The following is a 7180-nucleotide window of genomic DNA, read 5'->3' on the forward strand; positions in this document are numbered from 1 at the left end:
GATCTGCCTGTTCTGCTCCCCACTCTGCCCCTGGTGAATTCTCTCACCCTCCGCATCTCTGGCCTGTACCCTGGTTCTGTATAAATAAATAAATCTTTAAAAAAAAAAACCATATGGTCTAATCATTCATCTAATTACTTTTTATTGTGTCTTTTTGTAGTACAGAAAAAAATCTTTAATAAAGTTTTACTTTAAATGTTAAAAAAAAAAGTTGACAAACTTCTGGAGATAGATGTTGGTAAATGTATTTAATGCCAATGGATACTACTCTTAAAAATAATTAAGATGATAATCTAATTTTTTTTAATTTTCTTACATCATTGTTCATTTTCTTAAAAAGATTCATTTATTAATGTATATAAGAACTGGGGTACAGGCCAGAGGTGCAGAGGGTGACAGGATTCACCAGAGACAGAGTGAAGAGCAAAACAGGAGAACTTACCAAAATACACTGCTGAGGGGAGCAGTGGGCTAGACGAGAGAGGTCTGCTTGGCTGGGGACAGCTTCATACTGCTTTAACCTGTTGCATCACCATTTGGTTCGCTGTGCCCATCATTGTTCACTTTTATACAATATTTGATTTTTCCCCTTAGAGGTAGTTCCATAAATCTCTCACTACCTCCTCACCTGTGAACTGTCACCACAGTCCCAACAGCTCTTGCTTCCCCTGTTTTGACCCCAATCACCCCGCCAAATGTATGCCTCAGGTGTATAGTTTGCTTGCAAGTTTTGTCTTTTTCTGACTCTTTGTTCAGTTTCCCTATATTCCTCCTATAAGTGAAACCATCTGATATTTCTTTTTTCCTTCTTACCTATTTCACTGGACATAATCCCTTCCAGTTCCATCCATGCTGCTGTAAATAGCATGAATTTATCTTTTTTTTGATTGTTCAATAGTATTCCATTCTGCCTATATACCACATCTTCTTGCTCCATAGTCACCTGTTTTGGGGCACTTAGGTTATTTCCATATCTTGGCTTTTATAAACAGTGCTGATGGTGCTGCAATAAAAAGCAGTGCAGATGTCCTTTCAAATTAATGTGTTTGTGCCCTTTGGGTAGATACCTCAGAGGAATTGCTGGGTCATATGGTAGCTCTGTTTTCAGTAATTTGAGATTCCTCTACACAGCTTTCCTAGTGGTTGGACCAGTTTGCATTCCCACCAGCAGTTTTTCCCCACATTCTCTCCAACATTTGTTGTTGTCAGTTTTCTTTTAAAATGGGCCATTCTCATTTGTGAGGTTACTATCTCACTGTGGTTTCGATTTGCATTTCCCTGATTACAAGTGATGATGAGCATTTTTTGTGGATCCATGGTACTACTTATGGGGCCAGTGATCAAACCTATACCAAAGCATGCCAAAGCGGCCATGGCTCACTTGCAGTGCTGCACTTTAACCTGTTGCACCACCAGGGAGGGCCCCTTCTGCCTGTTTATTTATTTATTTATTTTGACTTGGTTGTTTGGTTTGTTTTTGTTGAGTTGTGCCAGTTCTTAATAGATCTTTGCTATCAGTCCCATATCAGTTTTTTGGAGTGCAAATATTTTCTCCTGATCAGTCAGGTATCTCTTTATTTTGATCATTGTCTCTTTTGCTGTATAGAAGCTTTTTAGTTTTATATAGTCCCAGCTATTTATAAGATTATAATTTTATATGTATTTAGTCATAGTTTTTTACAAATTACTTTTGAATTAAAATAAGTTGGAAAAAATTCAGTGTGAATCACTCTTCCCTTAATTGTAAACCTGAAAATAAATAAATGCTGGTCAATTGAGTTCCTGGGTTGATAATGGCCACATGATTCATACTGTGAAAGACATAACTACAAAGCATGTACAATAAATCCACAGGGATGCGCATGAAAACTTCTGAAAACCATGAGTTTGAGGGAGAAAGTAAGTTGCAAGCTAATATATCTATGGTACTACTATTTCAAAATAGAGATTTAGTGTTCACCCCTGAACAACACAGACTTGAACTGCATGGATCCACTGATATGCAGATTTTCTTATAAATAGACAACATAAATTTATGGTGCTGATAATTATAGCATAGTACCATAAATGTGTTTTCCTTATGCCTTCTTTTCTAGTACAATACACTACAATAAACTACAAAATAGTATCTAAATTTTAAGACTAATGGTCACTGTATAGACAGCATCTTTGAAAAACAAATTTCAGATTTTGTTTTCTCATAATAGTAAAGCCGTCATACTCAGACTAGGCACACAGTTAGTGTAGCATTTCCCTCAGCCCCATTGACTCTGGCGTTGTTTTTGGAGTTCGGGGTTCTTGGGTTCACTGGGGAAGGTTTCACCAGAACTCCCCTTTCATTGCACACAGCGAGTTTCTCCACAAGACTCAGTTATGTTTAGAGAGCAGGTTTATTAGGATCAGGGACAGACAAAGATACTTGCATAAACACAAGTGGGCAGGAAGAGCTGCACCTTTGTGAGGGTAGCCTTAGGTTTTATCCTCTTTTTTAGTGAAAGGGGCTCATTTTTGTGAGCGGTTTGGACAACTATGTGGAATCACAGATTTGGGGGGTGGGGATGGAGACCAGAGATTTCACAATGGACCATCGGGTCTGGTTTCTATATCTTTGCCCTCAGGTCTGTGCTTCCAAAACTCCCTATAGCAAACCCCTGATAGGGTTGCATGCCTTGTGATAAGGCACTGGAGCCTAAGGGTCTTGATATCCATGGGTAGGTTAATGGTCATGTTAGTCCCTTCTGCCCCCACCTCCCTACATGAGTCAGGTTTTTCCTCAGACTCCCTCAGGTTTTCTACTCTTTTCTTCCATCAGCTTCATTCTTTTCACCAACTATTTATAATTTGCTTGGATCACTCACAGGAGAAAAATACTGTCAGCAGCAATATTTAGCAACATTTTCAAAATGCAATTTTTTGTCTTGAGTAAAAACTTAAACTATTCTTTCAGTCCAATAATTCTATACTGTCTTATTATCTCTGTGTTTAAGATAAGATCTTTTAACATTTTTGGAGGTGGAAATTTCCCATTTTTTAAAAAAGATTTTATTTATTTATTCATATAGAACTGGGGTACAGGCCAGAGATGCAGAGAGTGAGAGGCCTCACAAGAGACAGAGTAGGGAGCAAAACAGTCAGATCTACTGAAATACACTGATAAAGGGAGTAGTGGGTGGGGCAGGAGAGGTCTGCTGCACTGTTTGTAGGTCACCTCCCTGGTCCAGGATGGAACTCAGGCTGCAGTGGGTGGTCTTGGCTTGATGGTGCTGAAACTTTAACGCTTGTGCCACCTGGGAGGCCCAATTTCCCATTTTTTGAAGATCAACAAAAGACTTTGGTTATTTAATTTTTTCATAAAAAAAAAAAAAGGTGGGCCCTCTCTGGTGGTCCAACAGGTTAGGGGTGATCCACATGGCACAGCAGATCTCTCCTGACCCACCCACTGCTCCCCTCAGCAGTGTACTTTGTGGATCTGCCTGTTCTGCTCCCCACTCTATCTCTGGTGAAGCCTCTCACTGCCCCTGCACCTCTGGCCTATACCCCAGTTCTGTATACATAAATAATAAATAAATCTTTAAAAAGTAGTAAGTGAACTATGAGAGTCAGACCACCAGTTAAAATGAGACCCTCCACAGAGTTCAGTTTCTGGTACCTGAGAAGAATCAGTAGCATCCCTCTGCTTTCAGTTCCTTTCAGTAGTAACTATTCATATTACTTAGTAGCCTAGAAAGGGGAAAAACAAATGTTAAAAAAAAACAAACAGGAATTCAGCCTAGGGCCCTGCCTGGTGGTGCAATGGATTAAAACACAGCTCTACAAAGTTAACACTTCAACACACATTCAATCCCCTGTCAGGGAGGTGACCCACACATGCCACAGCAGACCTCTCCTGTCTGGCCCGCTGCTCTCCCCATCAGTGTACTTTGTCAATCTGCCTGTTCTGCTCCCCACTCTGTCTCTGGTGAACCTCTCACCGCCACTGCATCTCTGGACTGTTCCCCAGTTCTGTATGCATAAATAAATAAATCATTAATATATATATATATATAGGACCTTCCTTGGTGGAACAGCAGGTTAAAGCACAGCACTGAGAATCTAAAAGCTGCTTCCGCATGAGTTCGATTCCTGCCTGCCCCGGAGGTGACCACATGGTGTAGCAGACCTCTCCTGACCCGCCCGCTGCTCCCCTCAGCAGTGTACTTCATTGATCTGCCTGTTCTGTTCCCCACTCTGTCTCTGGTGAAGCCTCTCACCGCCCCTGAACCTCTGGCCTGTACCCCAGTTCTGTATGCACAAATAAATAAATCTTTAAAAAAAAATATATATATATATATAAATTTATATAATGTTATAAAACGTTACTTCAATGAAAAATAACTTTTAAAAAATTCAGTCTAATAAAAATAGTAGAAGCAAAATTTTTCATTCCAGAATGTGTCAAAAGATTTTAAAAATTGTTTTTAGTGAAGTAATTAGTCATTTAATTACTTCAATGAAAAATAACTTTTTAAAAATTCAGTCTAATAAAAATAGTAAAAGCAAATATTTTTCATTCCAGAATGTGTCAAAAGAAGATTTTTAAAAGGTGTTTTTAATTAGGGGCCTTTCTGGTGGCACAAGGGGTTAAAGCGCAGCACTATGAAGCTATCCACAGCCACTGCAGCACAAGTTCCTTCTCTGACCACGGAGGTGACCCACATTGTGCAGTGACCTCTCCTGACTCACTTGCTGTTCCCCTTAACAATGTATTTCAGTCATCTGCCTGTTCTACTCCCAACTGTCTTTGGTGAACCCTCTCAATGCCAAACCCCTGCCCCCTTACCTCTGGCCTGTACCCCAGTTCCTGTATGCATAAATAAATAAGCCTTTAAAAAATGTTTTTAGTTGATGGATAATTGATATAAATCCTTGTTAGGGAAAGCTAGGATTTTTCCCCTCAGGCAGGTCACTAACCACTGAGCACTGAGGCTTCCCTAGTCCTCCATCCACAGCCCAGCTCTCTCCCTATCCTGTTCTCGCCGCCCTCTCCCCTCTGCATACCTCAGATGCACAGTCAGTTTTCAATGGTTGGTCTTAAAGTTTGCCTTTGACACTTTCTTTGGTTTCTCTACATTCCACAAATAAGTGACACCATCAGGTATTTATCTTTCTCCTTCTGGTTTATTTCACTTAACATAATCCCTGTCAGTTCCATCCATAGTGCCACAATTAGCACGTTTCTTATTTGATCATTGAGTAATATTCCACAGGGTATGTATTTACCACATCTTCTAGATCTACTCACCTGTTCTGGGCGGCTGAGATTATTTCCATAGGTTGGTTATTGTATGTAGTGCTGCAATAAACAAGGGAGTGCAAGTTTCAAAAGGAGAGAGTCTCTGGAATATGGATACAGAAAAGGTGTCACTCCTAACAAAAAAATTAATTGTGGGCACAGCCACTCAAGGCCAGAGATGTGACCACTGAAAGTAAATGCCATCAATCTCATGTCACCAGGGGGAGACACATGAGAATCTGGGACAGACTAGTTGTACAGCCTTGACCTCCTCTGTCTTCTGTTGGCAAGGGTCAGCAGCCTTTGGGGGATAGGGATAACGAGACACCACCACCATCACACATAAAACAGCTAGCATGGCAACAATATGACAGTCCAAACTCAGCTAGAGTTCGGGCTACACTGAAATCCATCTAATGCTTGCTTTTCCTGTAAGGGGCTTGAGACCTGTGCAGAGATACCTTAAACAAGTGTAGGTGACCCTCCTTTTGGAAAGGTGAGGAAAACCTCTTCTCAACTCTTTCTACTCACTAGTTTTCATATCAGTTTCCCATTAAAACTAGAAAAGACACTGCAAGCTATCTCAGCTAGCTTCTAGTTGGAGAACAGCACACTACACACACAATTAAATGAATGACATCTTCCTGGTTCTCTCACTGAGAAGACTCTAAATTTCTTTGGACTCAAAAGGTGTGCTCTTTCTCTAGAAAATTATGTAAACATAGGGCCAGATTTTGTTGGCTTTATCCCTCCGAATTGGTGGAGTATTCCATAGTTCTTGTATACTTCAGTGACTGACTTTGCAACATCCTTGTACTGTCTTAACCTGGCAGCAACTGCTTCAGGTTTGTCATTCTCCTGCAGGATTAATGACTCCCCCATGATGCCATCAATACATGCATATGAGAAGCCAATATTGTATACCCTCCCACTAAGAGGGTGAATTCAGCATCAACTGGGAAGATCTTTGAGCATTTCTAGATCCAAATCACAGATTTTGTCCAGGATTTCAACCTGATCTAATATCCTAGGAAAACCATTGGGTAACTGATGGTGACCATGCCAATTATCTAGCTCCAATATCATTAGATGTGTGATCTGGAATCAAAACACCTTTCTTTCACTTTGCCATATTACCAATTTCCACGTTAGCTTGATGTTCTCCCTTAAGTGGCCACTAGTGAGATGCTGAAGACAAGAGTTTTGGTTGATATTCTAGCACATGGTGCCCTTGCCCAAGGGGGAAGTCCAAGGATGACTGGGTGCAGGAATTTTGAAGCCACTGCCTTCATCAGGAGGAGGGTGGCCCAGGAAAGCCCAGAAACTGCTTCTCTCTCAGCCCTGCCTCTAACATCATTCTACCACTTAGTGACTTGCCAGCTACATTGCGGTCTTCTTAATAACTTTCTCTAGTTCACTTTATTGTAAAATATAGTACATAATACAGACATTATACAAAACATGTGCTCACCCACTGTCCTATTGGTAAGGCTCCTTGTTCAACTCCTTGGGGGAGTAAAAAGTTATACCTGGGCCCTCCCTGGTGGTGCATTGGGTTAAAACGCAGCACTAGGAAGCTAGCCGCAGCCACTTCAGCAGGAGTTGACTTCCCTGTCATGGAGGTGACCCACATGGCACAGCAGACCTCTCCTATGTCACCAGCTGCTCCCCTCAGCAGTGTGTTTTAGTCGATCTGCCTGTGCTGCTCCCTACTCTGTCTTTAGTGAATACTCTCACCACCCCTGCACCCTCTGGCCTGTAGACCTGTATGCATAAATAAATAAATCTTTTAAAAATCCGCATATAACTTTTTTAAAATTTATTTATTCATACAGAACTGGGATACAGGCCAGAGGTGCAGGGGCAGTGAGAGGATTCACCAGAGACAAAGTGGGGAGCAGAACAGGC

General features: G+C 41.1%; 1 pseudogene; it reads right to left on the reverse strand.

The window, feature by feature from the left end:
• Positions 1 to 5975: 5975 nt before the first annotated feature.
• LOC101636375 lies at positions 5976 to 6564 on the reverse strand (annotated as a pseudogene).
• Between the last annotated feature and the right edge of the window lie 616 nt (positions 6565 to 7180).

This window comes from Condylura cristata, unplaced genomic scaffold (assembly GCF_000260355.1).
Source record: "Condylura cristata isolate star-nosed mole 26May11 unplaced genomic scaffold, ConCri1.0 scaffold00024, whole genome shotgun sequence".
Lineage (NCBI taxonomy): Eukaryota > Metazoa > Chordata > Mammalia > Eulipotyphla > Talpidae > Condylura > Condylura cristata.